The sequence below is a fragment of the Ranitomeya imitator genome, chromosome 5 (genome assembly GCF_032444005.1).
Source record: "Ranitomeya imitator isolate aRanImi1 chromosome 5, aRanImi1.pri, whole genome shotgun sequence".
Lineage (NCBI taxonomy): Eukaryota > Metazoa > Chordata > Amphibia > Anura > Dendrobatidae > Ranitomeya > Ranitomeya imitator.
Genome location: NC_091286.1, coordinates 278635065 through 278655388, shown reverse-complemented (window position 1 = coordinate 278655388; position 20324 = coordinate 278635065). Strand labels below are relative to the sequence as shown.

The window sequence follows — 20324 nt, the reverse complement described above, 5'->3', positions numbered from 1 at the left end:
TTTATGTATAGGAGGAGCAGCTTCATCCAGGGCACTTTGCAGGGTTTCATTGTAATGCTTCAGAGCAGAATCAGGATATGAGATGGAGGAGATTGAGGCCAATGAGGACTGCAAGTTCTTCATAAGTTTCTGGGTGTTAATGGCCTAACTTTACACTGCTCCTATCTTATTGCACTACCACATTATAATATAGTTACAACACATTTATGTAATCGATAACAAAATACATGAGTCATACACATATAAACTAGCTGTAAAATTGTACATATTATGTAATTTACATTATTACTTATAAACCACTCAGTTAGTGCTTATAACGTTCAATGCCCTTAAAGTAGTGAGGAGGGAAGAGCTTATTTGTCCCAGACATACTCTTACATTCAGCGTGTATTGCAGTTTGCACATTCTTCTGATGACCCTCTTCCCCAGACATCTAGTATTTTATTTTATTTTTTGGAAAGCACACAGCTGGTGACGTCACTACAGCATAGGGCGATGAGCGGTTAGTGGATAGCCTGGATCAGCCTGACCGGCCGGTGTGCTTATTTATTCTGGCTCCCCAATCTTGGAGCTATTTTACTAATACAGATAGCATTGTGTAAATTCAAATTTCAATTTTTTCATCTTCAATTCGCTCTCTCACATGGGATTGCTCCATGTACAGACTGAAACAGAATATTACAAATTTGCATCTCAATCTTAGTGAGATAAGAATTATGGCAACTTATTAAACCTCCCTCCATCTGTGTGACTGCAGGCTTTTGAATCCCCACAGCACATGCACTGTGCACTGTGGGGATACGCTTTTCACTGCCCTGGGAATGGCGATCAGGTATGCGATATGCATCCTTCAGGGAAGAACCCATCTAGTGGGGGTGGCCTTGCTCAATATACAGCTTTGGCAAAAATTAAGAGACCACCACATCAAAACCCTGTCATGGGAAGCCCAATCTCCAGACCTGAACTCATTTGAAAACCTCTGTAATGTAGTCAAGAGGGGATGATGGATAGTCACAAGCAATCAGACAAAGAAGAACTGCTTAAATTTTTGTGCTAGAAGCAGTGTGAAAGACTGGTGGAAAGCATGCCAAGACGCATGAAAGCTGTGGTTATTTTACAAAATATTGATTTATGAACTCTTCCTGAATTAAAGCATTAGTATTGTTGTTTCTAAATGATTATGAACTTCTTTTCTTTGCATTATTTGAGGTCTGAAAGCACTGTTTTTTTTTTTATTTTGACCATTTCTCCTTTCAGAATAAAAATACAAAATGTATTGCTTGGAAATTTGGAGACATGTTGTCAGAAGTTTATAGAATAAAAGAACAATTTACATTTTACTCACAAATATACCTGTAGAGAGAAAAATCAGACAAACTGAACATTTTGCAGTGGTCTCTTAATTTTTGCCAGAGCTGTAAGTATATGGAGTGAGGCTGCGCCCCGCCTAGTGGGCACAGCCATCTTGTGGATATAATCACTCCCACTAGATGGGTTCTGTCTCGGAGTATGCATATCGCATACTTGACCACTGTTTCTTGGGCACAGAACATTGAATCCTTGCAATGGACAGTGTGTGTGCTGAAGGAATTTGCAATACCTGCTAGGGCCATGGGGTACTTGGAACCAGGTCGAACGGCTCTAAAAGGGGTGGTCACAGCAGTATTGACCCAGTCTGTGGCCCTGGGCTCGCAATTAAAGGTATGAGAGCAATGTTTGTAGGGGATTATTCGTAACGCCACCTGTGGTGTTGTGCTAGAGATGGCCGACGCTGCTTAAGGGGACCGCTGGGGCCGGTGGTGTTGCAGCTGAGATGGTTTAACTCCCCACAGGTGGAGCTGGGACCCAGGGATACCAGAACAGTCTGTGATGCCCACCAGGGCTTTGGGGTACTCTGTACCGGGTCCAGTACTTAAGGGGACATGTCACGGCGGCGACCTGGTCTGTGGCCCTCGGCGCCCATGTAAAAGGGATATTGATTAAAGTTTATGCTCGTGATGCCACCTGTGGTATTCGGTCAGTAGGGACCGACGCTGCTTAAAGGGGTCCTCTGGGGTGATGGTATGGCAGCTAGATGGTATAACTTGCCACAAGTGAAGTAGGTCCCCAGAGCTCCTGGTGCATAGGTGAAGATGGTGATTAGTGTGGTGATGAATGAGGACAAAGGTTTGCAATGTCTTTACCTGGTTTACTGTAGGTTCAGGCAACCGCAGTCGAGGGCACCGGACAACACGTACAGGCAGAGTCCGGCCAGCTTGGAGGCGACCCCAGAGTCCCCTCACCAGGTGGAGATCAAAGGCTTCCTAAAAGTGTGGTGGTAATGTGGTTCCTTACTGCCTACGGATTCAAATAAGGTCCTCACAGTTCCTCTCTGTCCCCCATAAAGGTTAGGACATAACCCGTATAACAGGTGAACTGGGCCATTTTACAGGGTCTCTATCACGACCCAGGTCCTATAAATATTACTGTGTCTCCTGGGTATCAATGTGGAAAGGTGATCTACAATCCAGCTGTCCTGCCGGGTTCTGCCAGGGCTGGTGTTAGGGGCAGGCAGACTAGGCAGCTGCCTAGGGCCCCCGTTTCCCTAGGGGCCACCAGCCAGGGGCAGACATACCGCTGGTGCCACTGCTCTGGGGCCGAGAGGTGGAGGGTGGTCTCTGCCGGCAGGCCCCATATCATGTAGCATCGGTCCCCTCTCACTTCCTCCTGTAATCATGCTAACACCCAGTGCCAGTGACAGAGAGGTGCGCGGAGTGCAGGAGTTCAAAAGGGGGGCGTGTCATGCAGGGAGAGACGTTGGCCAATGAACGCTTTCCTCACCAGACTGAGGAGAGCGCTCATTGGCCGCTGTCTCTCTGTTCTCCTACATGGCGCGTCCCAATGGAGACTGGTGAGTACTCACCTACAGTCAGGGGCCTCGCCGCACAGCAGCACACAGGGAGTCAGGGACAGCAGTGGAGGAAGAGCAAGATTTAAGTTGTACATCTGCTCCCTCCACTGTTCTGTTCCCAGCAGGCTGCAGAATCTCCTCACTGTGAAGAGATGAGGGAGGAGCTCACTGCACGGGACAACACGGCAGCACCAGGGGGCTGATATCAGTCCTGTCTGCTCTGTGCCCCGTCCCCCACAGTGGGTTCTGCAGCCCTCTCCAACTGAACTGACCTCCTCCAGGGCTCATCTGATCACCTGATATACAAGATTAGTTTGTGTGTGTATGTGCTTGTATGTGTATGTATGTGCATCTGTGTATGTACAGTGTGTGTGTATCTATGTGTATGCATGAACATTATGTGTATGTCTGTGTGTATCTGTGTATATGCAATATATTTGTATGTGTATATGTATGTTTATGTGCATGTATGTACAGTATATGTGTATGTATATGTGTTTGGTATGTGTATACTATATGTGTATATAACTGTGTGTGTATGTACAGTATATGTGTATGTATATACGGTTTATGTGTGTGTATGTACGGTATGTGTGTATATGTACAGTATGTATGGTACGAGTATGTATATGTGTGTATGCATGTACGGTATATGTATATGTATCTATGTGTATGTGCGGTATATGTGTGTATGTTGTTATGACCTGGTGGTCAGGACAATAATGGACCTGGTGGTAAAGAGCACACGGAATGACCTGATAGTTACTGATAATAAGGACGAGCTCTGGGACGTGGGAACTCTGCTGACCGCAATCCCTAATCCTATCACGCACACTAGAAATAGCCGTGGATTGCTCCTAACGCTCCCTATGCAACTCGGCACAGCCTAATGAACTAGCTAGCCCTGAAGATAGAAAAAAAAAGCCTACCTTGCCTCAGAGAAATTCCCCAAAGGAAAAGGCAGCCCCCCACATATAATGACTGTGAGTAAAGATGAAAATACAAACACAGAGATGAAATAGATTTAGCAAAGTGAGGCCCGACTAACTGAACTGACTGAGGATAGGAAAGGTTGCTTTGCGGTCAGCACAAAAACCTACAAAAAGACCACGCAGAGGGCGCAAAAAGACCCTCTGTACCGACTCACGGTGCGGAGGCGCTCCCCCTGCGTCCCAGAGCTTCCAGCAAGCAAGACAACAATAAAAATAGCAAGCTGGACAGAAAAATAGCAAACCAAAGAAAAACAAGCAGGAACTTAACTTCTGCTGGGAAGACAGGTCACAAGAACGATCCAGGAGTGAACTAGACCAATACTGGAACATTGGAAGGTGGCATGGAGCAAAGATCCAAGTGGAGCTAAATAGAGCAGCCAGCTAACGAATTAACCTCGTCACCTGTGGAAGGAAACTCAGAAACACCCACCAGAGGAAGTCCATGGACAGAACCAGCCGAAGTACCATTCATGACCACAGGAGGGAGCCCGACAACAGAATTCACAACAGTACCCCCCCTTGAGGAGGGGTCACCGAACCCTCACCAGAGCCCCCAGGCCGACCAGGATGAGCCAAATGAAAGGCACGAACCAGATCGGCAGCATGAACATCAGAGGCAAAAACCCAGGAATTATCTTCCTGACCATAACCCTTCCACTTGACCAGGTACTGGAGTTTCCGTCTCGAAATACGAGAATCCAAAATCTTCTCCACCACATACTCCAATTCCCCCTCAACCAACACCGGGGCAGGAGGATCAACGGATGGAACCACAGGCGCCACGTATCTCCGCAACAACGACCTATGGAACACATTATGGATGGCAAAAGAAGCAGGAAGGGCCAAACGAAATGACACAGGATTGATAACCTCAGAAATCTTATACAGACCAATGAAACGAGGCTTAAACTTAGGAGAGGAAACCTTCATAGGAACATAACGAGACGACAACCAAACCAAATCCCCAACACGAAGTCGGGGACCCACACAGTGCCGGCGGTTAGCGAAACGTTGAGCCTTCTCCTGGGACAATGTCAAATTGTCCACCACATGAGTCCAAATCTGCTGCAACCTATCCACCACAGTATCTACACCAGGACAGTCCGAAGACTCCTGCCCTGAAGAGAAACGAGGATGGAAACTGTTGTGAATTCTGTGGCAGAGCTCCCTCCTGTGGTCACAAGTGGTACTTCGGCTGGTTCTCTCTGTGAGCTTCCGTTGGTGGAGGAAAGTGGTACTGCGGCTTCTGAGTTTCCTTCCTCAGGTGATGTGGTGAAGTCGTTAGGTGCTGCTCTATTTAACTCCACCTAGTGCTTTGATCCTGGCCTCCAGTCAATGTTCTAGTATTGGACCTGTTTCCTCCTGGATCATTCCTGTGGCCTGCTGCTCTGCATAGCTAAGTTCCTCTTTGCTATTTGTTTGCTGTTTTTTTTCTGTCCAGCTTGTCAATTTGTTTTTTACTGCTTGCTGGAAGCTCTGGGACGCAGAGGGTGTACCTCCGTGCCGTTAGTTCGGTACGGAGGGTCTTTTTTCCCCCTTTGCGTGGTTTTTGTAGGGTTTTGTGTTGACCGCAAAGTTACCTTTCCTATCCTCGCTCTGTTCAGAAAGTTGGGCCTCACTTTGCTAAATCTATTTCATCTCTACGTTTGTCTTTTCATCTTAACTCACAGTCATTATATGTGGGGGCTGCCTTTTCCTTTGGGGTATTTCTCTGAGGCAAGGTAGGCTTATTTTCTATCTTCAGGCTAGCTAGTTTCTCAGGCCGTGCCGAGTTGCATAGAGAGCGTTAGGCGCAATCCACGGCTGCCTTTAGTGTGGTTTGAGAGGATTAGGGATTGCGGTCAACAGAGTTCCCACGTCTCAGAGCTCGTTCTTGTTTTTTGGGTTATTGCCAGGTCACTGTATGTGCGCTGACCTCTATATCCATTGTGGTACTGAATTACCTTTCATAACAGTACTGGAGGCCCAAAGTACTAATGATTCCCAATAGAGGGAAAAAAGAAGTTCTGAGACCATTTTTTTTCTTTGCACTGTGTTTTGCCTTTTTTTCACCTAGACATTTGGGTGGTTCAGGACACAGGTGTAGCAATGGACATTAAAGGTCTGTCTTCATGTGTGGATCAGCTCACGGCAAGAGTACAAAGTATTCAAGACTTTGTGGCTCAGAATTCTATGTTAGAACCGAGAATTCCTATTCCTGATTTGTTTTTTGGAGATAGAACTAAATTTCTGAGTTTCAAAAATAATTGTAAACTATTTCTGGCTTTGAAACCTCGCTCCTCTGGTGACCCATTTCAACAAGTTAGGATCGTTATTTCTTTTTTGCGTGGCGACCCTCAGGACTGGGCATTTTCTCTTGCGTCAGGAGAACCTGCATTAAGTAATATCGATGCATTTTTCCTGGCGCTCGGATTGCTGTACGATGAGCCTAATTCTGTGGATCAGGCAGAGAAGAATTTGCTGGCTCTGTGTCAGGGTCAGGATGAAATAGAGGTATATTGTCAGAAATTTAGAAAGTGGTCCGTACTCACTCAGTGGAATGAAGGTGCGCTCGCAGCTATTTTCAGATAAGGTCTCTCTGAAGCCCTTAAGGATGTCATGGTGGGATTTCCTATGCCTGCTGGTCTGAATGAGTCTATGTCTTTTGCCATTCAGATCGGTCGACGCTTGCGCGAGCGTAAATCTGTGCACCATTTGGCGGTATTACCTGAGCTTAAACCTGAGCCTATGCAGTGCGATAGGACTTTGACCAGAGTTGAACGGCAAGAACACAGACGTCTCAATGGGCCGTGTTTCTACTGTGGTGATTCCACTCATGCTATCTCTGATTGTCCTAAGCGCACTAAGCGGTTCGCTAGGTCTGCCACCATTGGTACGGTACAGTCAAAATTTCTTCTGTCTGTTACCTTGATCTGCTCTTTGTCATCGTATTCTGTCATGGCATTTGTGGACTCAGGCGCTGCTTTGAATTTGATGGACTTGGAGTATGCTAGGCGTTGTGGGTTTTTCTTGGAGCCCTTACAGTGTCCTATTCCATTGAGAGGAATTGATGCTACGCCTTTGGCCAAGAATAAGCCTCAGTACTGGACCCAGCTGACCATGTGCATGGCTCCTGCACATCAGGAGGTTATTCGCTTTCTGGTGTTGCATAATCTGCATGATGTGGTCGTGTTGGGGTTGCCATGGCTACAAGTCCATAATCCAGTATTAGATTGGAAATCCATGTCTGTGTCCAGCTGGGGTTGTCAGGGGGTACATGGTGATGTCCCATTTCTGACTATTTCGTCATCCACCCCTTCTGAGGTTCCTGAGTTCTTGTCTGATTACCGGGATTTATTTGATGAGCCCAAGTCCGATACCCTACCTCCGCATAGGGATTGTGATTGTGCTATCGATTTGATTCCTGGTAGTAAATTCCCAAAAGGTCGACTGTTTAATTTATCTGTGCCTGAGCACGCCGCTATGCGGAGTTATGTGAAGGAGTCTTTGGAGAAGGGGCATATTCGCCCGTCATCGTCGCCATTAGGAGCAGGGTTCTTTTTTGTAGCCAAGAAGGATGGTTCACTGAGATCTTGTATAGATTACCGCCTTCTAAATAAGATCACGGTTAAATTTCAGTACCCCTTGCCATTGTTATCTGATTTGTTTGCGCGGATTAAGGGGGCTAGTTGGTTCACCAAGATAGATCTTCGTGGTGCGTATAATCTTGTGCGTATTAAGCGAGGCGATGAGTGGAAAACTGCATTTAATACGCCCGAGGGCCATTTTGAGTATCTAGTAATGCCATTCGGACTTGCCAATGCTCCATCAGTGTTTCAGTCCTTTATGCATGACATCTTCCGAGAGTACCTGGATAAATTCCTGATTGTGTACTTAGATGACATTTTGATCTTCTCGGATGATTGGGAGTCTCATGTGAAGCAGGTCAGAACGGTGTTTCAGGTCCTGCGTGCTAATTCTTTGTTTGTGAAGGGATCAAAGTGTCTCTTTGGTGTTCAGAAGGTTTCATTTTTGGGGTTCATCTTTTCCCCTTCTACTATCGAGATGGACCCTGTTAAGGTCCAAGCCATCCATTATTGGACTCAGCCGACATCTCTGAAAAGTCTGCAAAAGTTCCTGGGCTTTGCTAATTTTTATCATCGCTTCATCTGCAATTTTTCTAGTATTGCTAAACCATTGACCAATTTGACCAAGAAAGGTGCTGATTTGGCCAATTGGTCTTCTGCTGCGGTGGAAGCTTTTCAAGAGTTGAAGCGTTGTTTTTCTTCTGCCCCTGTGTTGTGTCAACCAGATGTTTCGCTTCCGTTCCAGGTCGAGGTTGATGCTTCTGAGATTGGAGCAGGGGCTGTTTTGTCGCAGAGAAGTTCTGATTACTCGGTGATGAAACCATGCGCCTTCTTTTCCAGGAAGTTTTCGCCTGCTGAGCGAAATTATGAAGTGGGCATTCGAGGAGTGGCGTCATTGGCTTGAAGGAGCTAAGCATCGCGTGGTGGTCTTGACTGATCATAAGAACTTGACTTATCTCGAGTTCGCCAAGCGGTTGAATCCTAGACAAGCTCGTTGGTCGTTGTTTTTTGCCCGTTTTGACTTTGTGATTTCATACCTTCCGGGCTCTAAAAATGTGAAGGCGGATGCTCTGTCTAGGAGTTTTGTGCCCGACTCTGCGGGTGTATCTGAACCGGCGGGTATCCTCAAAGAGGGAGTAATTGTGTCTGCCATCTCCCCTGATTTGCGGCGGGTGCTGCAAAAATTTCAGGCTAATAAACCTGATCGTTGCCAAGCGGAGAAACTGTTTGTCCCTGATAGGTGGACGAATAAAGTTATCTCTGAGGTTCATTGTTCGGTGTTGGCTGGTCATCCTGGAATCTTTGGTACCAGAGAGTTAGTGGCTAGATCCTTTTGGTGGCCATCTCTTTCGCGGGATGTGCGTACTTTTGTGCAGTCCTGTGGGATTTGTGCTCGGGCTAAGCCCTGCTGTTCTCGTGCCAGTGGGTTGCTTTTGCCCTTGCCGGTCCCGAAGAGGCCTTGGACACATATCTCTATGGATTTTATTTCAGATCTTCCCGTCTCTCAAAAGATGTCAGTCATTTGGGTGGTCTGTGATCGCTTATCTAAGATGGTACATTTGGTACCCTTGTCTAAATTTCCTTCCTCCTCTGATTTGGTGCCATTGTTTTTCCAGCATGTGGTTCGTTTACATGGCATTCCAGGGAATATCGTTTCTGACAGAGGTTCCCAGTTTGTTTCGAGGTTTTGGCAAGCCTTTTGTGGTAGGATGGGCATTGACTTGTCTTTTTCCTCGGCTTTCCATCCTCAGACTAATGGCCAGACCGAACGAACCAATCAGACCTTGGAAACATATCTGAAATGCTTTGTTTCTGCTGATCAGGATGACTGGGTGTCCTTTTTGCCTTTGGCGGAGTTCGCCCTTAATAATCGGGCCAGCTCGGCTACCTTGGTTTCACCGTTTTTCTGCAACTCTGGGTTCCATCCTCGTTTCTCTTCAGGGCAGGTTGAGTCATCGGACTGTCCTGGTGTGGATACTGTGGTGGACAGGTTGCAGCAGATTTGGACTCATGTAGTGGACAATTTGACTTTGTCCCAGGAGAAGGCTCAACGTTTTGCTAATCGCAGACGCTGTGTGGGTCCCCGACTTCGGGTTGGGGACTTGGTTTGGTTATCTTCTCGTCATATTCCTATGAAGGTTTCCTCTCCTAAGTTTAAACCTCGTTTTGTTGGTCCGTATAGGATTTCTGAGGTTCTTAATCCTGTGTCTTTTCGTCTGACCCTTCCAGATTCTTTTTCCATACATAACGTATTCCATAGGTCATTGTTGCGGAGATACGTGGCACCTATGGTTCCATCTGTTGATCCTCCTGCCCCGGTTTTGGTGGAGGGGGAGTTGGAGTATATTGTGGAGAAGATTTTGGATTCTCGTGTTTCAAGGCGGAAACTCCAGTATCTGGTTAAGTGGAAGGGTTATGCTCAGGAAGATAATTCCTGGGTCTTTGCCTCTGATGTCCATGCTCCCGATCTTGTTCGTGCCTTTCATATGGCTCATCCTGGTCGTCCTGGGAGCTCTGGTGAGGGTTCGGTGACCCCTCCTCAAGGGGGGGGTACTGTTGTGAATTCTGTGGCAGAGCTCCTTCCTGTGGTCACAAGTGGTACTTCGGCTGGTTCTCTCTGTGAGCTTCCGTTGGTGGAGGAAAGTGGTACTGCGGCTTCTGAGTTTCCTTCCTCAGGTGATGTGGTGAAGTCGTTAGGTGCTGCTCTATTTAACTCCACCTAGTGCTTTGATCCTGGCCTCCAGTCAATGTTCTAGTATTGGACCTGTTTCCTCCTGGATCATTCCTGTGGCCTGCTGCTCTGCATAGCTAAGTTCCTCTTTGCTATTTGTTTGCTGTTTTTTTTCTGTCCAGCTTGTCAATTTGTTTTTTCCTGCTTGCTGGAAGCTCTGGGACGCAGAGGGTGTACCTCCGTGCCGTTAGTTCGGTACGGAGGGTCTTTTTGCCCCCTTTGCGTGGTTTTTGTAGGGTTTTGTGTTGACCGCAAAGTTACCTTTCCTATCCTCGCTCTGTTCAGAAAGTTGGGCCTCACTTTGCTAAATCTATTTCATCTCTACGTTTGTCTTTTCATCTTAACTCACAGTCATTATATGTGGGGGCTGCCTTTTCCTTTGGGGTATTTCTCTGAGGCAAGGTAGGCTTATTTTCTATCTTCAGGCTAGCTAGTTTCTCAGGCCGTGCCGAGTTGCATAGGGAGCGTTAGGCGCAATCCACGGCTGCCTTTGGTGTGGTTTGAGAGGATTAGGGATTGCGGTCAACAGAGTTCCCACGTCTCAGAGCTCGTTCTTGTTTTTTGGGTTATTGCCAGGTCACTGTATGTGCGCTGACCTCTATGTCCATTGTGGTACTGAATTACCTTTCATAACAGGAAACCAGAATTGCAGAAAAATGGCGAAACCAAAGTAGCCGAGCTGGCCCGATTATTAAGGGCGAACTCAGCCAACGGCAAAAAGGACACCCAATCATCCTGATCAGCAGAAACAAAGCATCTCAGATATGTTTCCAAAGTTTGATTAGTTCGTTCGGTTTGGCCATTTGTCTGAGGATGGAAAGCCGAGGAAAAAGACAAATCAATGCCCATCCTAGCACAAAAGGATCGCCAAAACCTCGAAACAAACTGGGAACCTCTGTCAGAAACGATGTTCTCCGGGATACCATGTAAACGAACCACATGCTGGAAAAATAATGGCACCAAATCAGAGGAGGAAGGCAATTTAGACAAAGGTACCAAATGGACCATCTTAGAAAAGCGATCACAAACCACCCAAATGACCGACATCTTTTGAGAGACGGGGAGATCCGAAATAAAATCCATAGAAATATGCGTCCAGGGCCTCTTCGGGACCGGCAAGGGCAAAAGCAACCCACTGGCACGAGAACAGCAGGGCTTAGCCCGAGCACAAGTCCCACAGGACTGCACAAAAGAACGCACATCCCGTGACAAAGACGGCCACCTGTACTGTTATGACCTGGTGGTCAGGACAATAATGGACCTGGTGGTTAAGAGCACACGGAATGACCTGATAGTTACTGATAATAAGGACGAGCTCTGGGACGTGGGAACTCTGCTGACCGCAATCCCTAATCCTATCACGCACACTAGAAATAGCCGTGGATTGCTCCTAACGCTCCCTATGCAACTCGGCACAGCCTAAGGAACTAGCTAGCCCTGCAGATAGAAAAAAAAAGCCTACCTTGCCTCAGAGAAATTCCCCAAAGGAAAAGGCAGCCCCCCACATATAATGACTGTGAGTAAAGATGAAAATACAAACACAGAGATGAAATAGATTTAGCAAAGTGAGGCCCGACTAACTGAACAGACTGAGGATAGGAAAGGTTGCTTTGCGGTCAGCACAAAAACCTACAAAAAGACCACGCAGAGGGTGCAAAAAGACCGTCCACACCAACTCACGGTGCGGAGGCGCTCCCTCTGCGTCCCAGAGCTTCCAGCAAGCAAGACAACAATAAAAATAGCAAGCTGGACAGAAAAATAGCAAACCAAAGAAAAACAAGCAGGAACTTAACTTCTGCTGGGAAGACAGGTCACAAGAACGATCCAGGAGTGAACTAGACCAATACTGGAACATTGGAAGGTGGCATGGAGCAAAGATCCAAGTGGAGCTAAATAGAGCAGCCAGCTAACGAATTAACCTCGTCACCTGTGGAAGGAAACTCAGAAACACCCACCAGAGGAAGTCCATGGACAGAACCAGCCGAAGTACCATTCATGACCACAGGAGGGAGCCCGACAACAGAATTCACAACAGTATGTACAGTATATGCATGTATGATGGTATATGTATCTGTGTGTATGTATAGTATATGTGTATGTTTGTATATACGGTATATGTATGTACGGTATGTCTGTGTATGTACAGTATATGCGTGTGTGTGTGTGTATGTATAGTACGTGTATGTATGACGGTAGGTATAGTATATGTGTGTGTTTGTATATACGGTATATTTGTGTGTATGTTCAGTATATGCAGGTGTGTATGTACAGTATGTGTAACCCTCCGTCACATACAATATTCGGACAAACGAGTTCACATACAATGTGCCTGTCAGGCGCCTGCTGGAAAAATACCTATAATATCTAATGTTTGCAATTTCAGTGCTCTAAAAGTGATCAGTGACCTTCATAGGGATGTAATAAAAGAGACTACACATAATCAGTTGCAAAAAAAACATTTACTTAACATAAAACTAATAACTATGAAATACAAACTTTTCAAAACTCCCGCCAAATAGTCCCCAGTTCGACTCTCTCAAAAAAATGTACAAAGAAAATTTTTGAACACAAACTTAATTTTAAGGTACCTTAAGTACTATTAAAAACATATTCAATCAGAAGTAGATGCTGAGGTTTCCCCAGAAAAGTCACACTTGCAGAGCAAATAGCAAGAATTACACACCATTTTTGCATGTGTCAGGCAAATTGCTTTATGACATTTGAGACATTCATAATTTGAAAGCCTTCTGGTTCCGCTTTCCGTTTGGCAGGTGGTGTATCTCCTTCTTTTGTGAGGTGGTGCAGATGGTGACTTTTCACCATCATCTTCTGGGCGGAACCTTTTGAGCTGAACTTGAAGGCGAGAGGGGATACCGATTGTTTTCACGCTTCTCCTGCGTAGCTCTCCAAGTACTAGTTCATGGGCCAATTTTTTCAGATACAATCGTCTACGGAGTGGTTCAAGCTTGTTTTCAAGATAAATTACTTGTGAATTTATACACCCAAATTCAACATAGCAAAAAATATGACCATTGGCCAGCGTTTGATGTTTCTGCTGACGTTGAAAGTGGAGCACATCTGATCTGCTGTATCCACACCCCCTTTGGTGGCATTGTAAAATGTAATTATCTCCGGGTTTTTTTCTGCCCCAGTCCCAGGATCCATGGCAGCATCATCATGAAGTGTTGATAGAAGAAGTACGATTTTTTTGGCATGTGGTACATAGGAAACTAAAGCCTTTCCATTATGGAATGCAAACATACTGCTGTACTGTTGTCTCTCTTTCACACTTACAAACTGTGGCGGCAATTCCCTTTTGTTTTTTCTTACAGTTCCCACATGACAGCTTCTGAATTTTCAGATAATCAGTCAGATCACAACTTGTAAACCAATTGTCAGCTGTAATATTGCGACCCGATCCAAATAAGGGTTCAGCCAGTCTTTTTACAACATCAATGGGTTTGTTGCTCACACAGTAAGGACCTTCTGGTTGTTTTCCTGCATAAACTTCCAGGTTGTAAGTGTAGGTCTTACTGGCATCAACAAGGGCATAAATTTTTATTCCATATTTGTTTGGCTTTGATGGAATATATTGACGAAAGGCACATCTACCACGAAAACCAGGGAGCATTTCGTCAATAGTGAGATTCTCCCCAGGGTAATAACTTTGTTTACAGTTTACAACAAATCTTTGAAATATATCACGAATTGGAGCAAGTCGGTCATGTGTTTTGCGTTCGGTTCGGGTAGTTCTGTCGTCAAACCGAAGGCAACGAATTAGAATCTTGAATCTGTTTATGGACATAACAAGGCTAAATTTTTCAACTCCATCCCCATCTTTACCCCAAAGTTCCTCCAAACTTTGTCTATTTGCCCTATAAGCTCCTGCAAGGTACAGTAATCCAAAAAAAGCACACAGTTCTATTTAATCTGTGGGCTTGATGGTTCTGTTGCAGATGTACTTGTCCTTTATAATGTCTATATATTGGTTGGTATATGTGACAATAGAGTCCAGAATGTCATCTGTAAATATACTGTTCCAGCATTCAACTGCAGTTTTTGCATTACGTGCAGTTCCTATTACTGCAGGAAGGTGAGTAATAATGTTTAAAGGTTCCCTACGTTTTTTCTGGAATGGCTTCTTGTTCCATTTAGTATTTTTATCTTTTCCAATATAATATGATCCAACTTCTTTATCCTCACCACTGTCACCATCTTGCTCTGTTTCAGAATCCAGGACACATTATTCCACCTCATCATGAGAATCAATCTCACTTTCCTCTCCTAAATCCTCATTCAGTGTGAGGTCTCTATCATCTAACAGCATGTTTGTTACTTCCTCAACATCAAGTTGTTTGGATAAATTGTACATTTTCCTCTCCATTTCAGCAGATAATCTGAAGCAAGAGAAGGAATATGTTAGGGAACTACTGTATATGCCTGAGCAGCACACTTTCTTTTATAAAATCTCCCTTATTTCTATGAAATATCCTCACATTTTGTGCTATACATTCATAAAACAAGCTAAATAAACTATTGTGATGAATAAAAACATAAAATACCAACCTTACTGAATGTGACGTATTCACATACAATGAGCCTGAGAGATCTGTGCAGCTATATCCTCTCCCCTGAAGCTCTGAAATCCAACTGTGATATCAGGTTTCACAGACCTTCAAGAGACAGGAGACTACCTGGAGGGAGGGGGTTTCCTCACAATCTGGTGAGGAAGGAGAAATGAAAGTAAAAGAGAAGCGCCTGTCAGATCAGTTGTATGTGACGGAGGGGTAAGTATGATGGTATGTGTATCTGTGTGTATGTATGGTATATGTGTGTGTTTGCATGTACGGTATATGTATGCTTTTCTGTGTGTATGTATGTACGGTATATGTATGTGTATCTGTGTGTATATGTACAGTATGTGTGTGTATGTATGTACGGTATGTGTATCTGTGTGTATGTATGTACAGTATGTGTGTGTTTGCATGTAAAGTATATGTATATGTATCTGTGTCTATGTATGTACAGCCTGTGTGTGTTTGCATGCACAGTATATGTATGTGTATCTATGTATGTACGGTGTAACGCATATATATATGTTTATTACAAACACACAGTATTATATTCTGCTGGGGACTGCATTATATTCTATGAGGGGGGCTGCATTATATGCTATGGGGGTTGCATTATACTATATGAGGTCAGAATTATACTCTAAATGGAGACTGCATTATGCTCTATGGAGGACTATGGGAGTGTATTATACTCTATGGAGGACTATGGGGGTGTATTATACTATATGGAGGACTATGGGGAGTCTATTATACTATATGGAGGACTATGGGGAGTGTGTTATACTATATGGAGGACTAGAGGGAGTACATTATACTATATGGAGGACTAGGGGGAGTACATTATACTATATGGAGGACTATGGAAGTGTATTATACTATACGGAGAACTAGGGGGAATGCAAAATGCAAGATATTCATCGAGTGATTGGATTGGTTATGCCGCAACAAAAATCATTGTTCTCAGCAGCACATCGCCCAGTGAAAACTGCAGATATGCTGCTAAGATGGTACTGTATGTGGACAGATTGATCTACTAGTGAATATTTTGTCCCCATCATTATTCCTCAGCCGGTGTAAAGTGGCCGGAAACAAGCGGCGAATGACTTCAATATTGTTAATCACACTCGTTTAGTGGCCTGAAATCGGCGCATGTAACTGCAACCGAAATGTTTCTGTGTGATGGTGCAATTTGTTAGCATTTGGGGCCCCATTTTAAACTTTTGCCTAGGGCCCCACTTTGCCTCAAACCGGCCCTCTATGCCACTATATAGTTCAGCACGACCACGGTCTTCTGGCTACCGGAATCTGCACTAGGCAGGGAGGTAGCCAGTTCTCAGCTCTGTTCCACTGGCTCTATTCTCCTGCGCTTCTCCCTCCTGCAATCTCTTCCACAATCTGCTCGTCTTTCTTAATCCTTTCAATGCTTGAGCTGCAGCACTTCCGGCTGCACTGCTCCAAATACATTCCTATCCCCACACTGCTCCAGTCTGCTGTCGGGCACTCTCTGCTCCCTTAGTCTCTCTGGACCAACTGCTACTGCTCTCTAACTGCCCCTCCAGCCAGAATATATAAGAACAGCTGTTGTGAATTCTGCTCTTGGACTCCCTCCGGTGGTTGTTGATGGTAATGCAGTTATTCCTGAGCAGCAGTCTTGGACAGGTGGTTCTGCTAATTGCAATTTTGACTGGGGTATTTAGCTGTGCAGGACTCATTAGTCCTTGCCAGTAGTCAATGTTCCTTTGGAAGTGTTGGTCCTCTGCCTGGCCTCTCCTGCTTGCTGCCAATTCAGATAAGTGTTTGCTTCATTTTTTAGACACACTGCTGTGTGTTTATTTTCTGTGCTTATCTTGTTTCTATTTTGTTCCTGCTAGACTGTGCCTGATGTTTTTCTCAGTCTAGTTGGACTCGCTGGAGTCGCAGATATACTCTCCACATCTTTAGTTAGGTGGTGGAGTTTTTGTATTTTTCTGCTGTGGATATTTAGTAGTGTTTTATGCTGACCGCATAGTATCCTGTACTATCCTTTCCTATCTAGGTAGAAGTGGCCTCCTTTGCTTATCCCTGTTTTCTGTCTGCGTGTGTCTTTTCCTCTCCTACTCACAGTCATTATTTGTGGGGGGCTACCTATCCTTTGGGGATCTACTCTGAGGCAAGAGAGTTTTCCTATTTCCATCTTTAGGGATATTTAGTCCTTAGGCTGTGTCGAGGTGTCTAGGTCTGGTTAGGCACACCCCACGGCTACTTCTAGTTGCGGTGATAGGAACAGGGTTTGCGGTCAGTAAAGTTACCACTGCTCCAGCGAAGGTCTTTTCATGCTGCTCCAAGGCCACCTAATCATAACAGGAAGCTCCCCTTAATCCGGGTTCAGAGCTCCCCATTGTGGCCTGGAGTGTGAATGTGTTGTATGTGAGATTTACCTGGTGAAAGTTATCTTTCATCGCCTCCAAGCGTGACATCACTCTCCCCGTGGGGAAAGAAATGCCACTGTGATGGCCAGGACCTTGGGGCGTCACAAGTCTATGAGGGGTTGTGGACCTTGGGGTGCAAGAATAATTGGAGGACACAGGGACTGTAGTTTCTTTATCTTTAATTGTAGGGGCAGTCCGGAGCACAGGTAACAGGTGGTATTAGAGATCCGAGCATCCTGGGAGCAGTTCAGAATTCCCCTAGCCAGTTGGGGTTAGAAGCCTCTCTACTGCGTTGCTCTTTGGGTTCCTGGTGTTTGTAGTTCTCCTCAAGTTCCTCTCTGTTGGTCCACTTAGTGAAACACCACCCGCATGGCAGGCAACTCGAGCCTTTTCCAGGTGTCACTCCCTCGTGATGACTCTGGGCCTCTGGTATGCGGCTGTGCTTTCGGGTGTCAGTTGTGGACAGAAGACCTGTAATCTCCTGTCCTCCAGATTTGGCTGTGGGGCCTGTAGTTCCTACACAACCACGGACTCTGATGTCCGCTCTGTTGCACTCAATCCTGGGGTGAGCTTAGTCACATCTCCACTCCCAGGCTCTTTTCACATCCTTCCTCTCCCTTCACTGTCTCACATTCAACTCTCTAACCCCGCCTCCAGGTCGCAACTTATAAGGAAGCTACCCTGAAACTGGGTTTAGAGCTCCCCCTTCTGGTCTGGAGTCAGAAAAGGTGTTTTATGCCAGCGTACCTCCTAAGGGAATCCCTTCTTGCTCTCAGGCATGGCATCACGCCCTGTGAGGGAGGCAATGCCACTGTGTCAACTGGACTCCTGGGGTACCACAAGTTCACAAGTCTGCAGTCACACACTGTGACTATGGAAACACCTTTAAGCATAATAGTAAGCACGTGTAGCATGAGTTCCATGTCTTTTGGGGGCTTTGCAATAATGGTTAAAAAATAATATTGATTTCATATTTAAAGAAAATTAAATCAGCGTGTCAGCCCAGACAGCTGACATTGGAGTCCAGCTGGGGCACCTGATCTCCAATGTGAACATTACAGCAAACTGCAGTGAAATTATGTTGACAAGTTTATTCAAAAATTGATGAGCATTAGAGGAGCGGTATCTAGGTGATCGAGCATGGAAACTTTGTGAGTGGCCAGAACTGAGTGGAAGTGGGGAAGAGGTAAGTGGCCGCAAGTTCTCGCCAACTCTAGATTATAATAGAATATTCACGAGTAGAAGCTTTCGCATAACAGGGACGAGCATATATAGGCGTATGACCGGGGATGATATTAGAAATTTCCTTTTGTGGGTTACAATAAATTTTGATTAATTTAATTTTTGCTCTGTTTAATAAAATGTAATTGGTATATCACAATTTTTTTTAAATGTACAGTTGTGGCCAAAAGTATTGACACCCCTGCAATTCTGTCAGATAATACTCAGTTTCTTCCTGAAAATGATTGCAATCACAAATTCTTTGGTATTATTATCTTCATTTAATGTGTCTTAAATGAAAAAACACAAAAGAGAATGAAGCAAAAAGCAAAGCATTGATCATTTCACACAAAACTTCAAAAATGGGCCAGACAAAAGTATTGGCACCCTCAGCCTAATACTTGGTTGCACAACCTTTAACCAAAATAACTGCGAACAACCGCTTCCGGTAACCATCAATGAGTTTCTTACAATGCTCTGCTGGCATTTTAGACCATTCTTCTTTGGCAAATTGCTCCAGGTCCCTGATATTTGAAGGGTGCCTTCTCCAAACTGCCATTTTTAGATCTCTCCACAGGTGTTCTATGGGATTCAGGTCTGGACTCATTGCTGGCCACCTTAGAAGTCTCCAGTGCTTTCTCTCAAACCATTTTCTAGTGCTTTTTGAAGTGTGTTTTGGGTCATTGTCCTGCTGGAAGACCCATGACCTCTGAGGGAGACCAGGCTTTCTCACACTGGGCCCTACATTATGCTGCAAAATTTGTTGGTAGTCTTCAGACTTCATAATGCCATGCACACGGTCAAGCAGTCCAGTGCCAGAGGCAGCAAAGCAAAGCCAAAACATCAGGGAACCTCCACCATGTTTGACTGTAGGGACCGTGTTCTTTTCTTTGAATGCCTTTTTTTTCTCCTGTAAACTCTATATTGATGCCTTTGCCAAAAAAGCTCTACTTTTGTCTCATCTGACCAGAGAACATTCTTCCAAAACGTTTTAGGCTTTTTCAGGTAAGTTTTGGCAAACTACAGTCCCTTTTCATTCAGACGCCGACGGATAGTACGGGTTGACACTGTTGTACCCTCGGACTGCAGGGCAGCTTGAACTTGTTTGGATGTTAGTCGAGGTTCTTTATCCAACATCCGCACAATCTTGCGTTGAAATCTCTTGTCAATTTTTCTTTTCCATCTACATCTAGGGAGGTTAGCCACAGTGCCATGGGCTTTAAACTTCTTGATGACACTGCGCCCAGTTGACACAGGAACATTCAGGTCTTTGGAGATGGACTTGTAGCCTTGAGATTGCTCATGCTTCCTCACAATTTGGTTTCTCAAGTCCTCAGACAGTTCTTTGGTCTTCTTTCTTTTCTCCATGCTCAATGTGATACACACAAGGACACAGGACAGAGGTTGAATCAACTTTAATCCATGTCAACTGGCTGCAAGTGTGATTTAGTTATTGCCAACACCTGTTAGGTGCCCCAGGTAAGTTACAGGTGCTGTTAATTACACAAATTAGAGAAGTATCACATGATTTTTCGAACAGTGGCAATACTTTTGTCCACCCCTTTTTTAGTTTGGTGTGGAATTATATCCAATTTGGCTTTAGGACAATTCTTTTTTGTGTTTTTTCATTTAAGACAAATTAAATTAAGATAATAATAACAACGAATTTGTGATTGCAATCATTTTCAGGAAGAAACTGACTATTATCTGACAGAATTGCAGGGGTGTCAATATTTTTGGCCACAACTGTAGGAAATAGTTTCCTGGAGGGCACAAAGATTTTGACAGCCTAGGGGTTTTTACAGAATTTATACCGTTACTGGTCAAATGATCACAACATATATTTAAGGGACCTCTATTTGTTGTGTTTTTTCTTAATATTCTTTAGTATTTAAAATCTAAATGATAGTTTAGTGTAATGCAAATGGAAGGCTGTTTGATA

General features: G+C 44.8%; 1 protein-coding gene across 7 annotated transcripts in view; it reads left to right on the top strand.

Moving 5' to 3' along the window:
- ROS1 (ROS proto-oncogene 1, receptor tyrosine kinase) overlaps positions 1 to 20324 on the top strand; it is a 416131-nt gene that overhangs the window by 66969 nt on the left and 328838 nt on the right. The window lies entirely within an intron of this gene.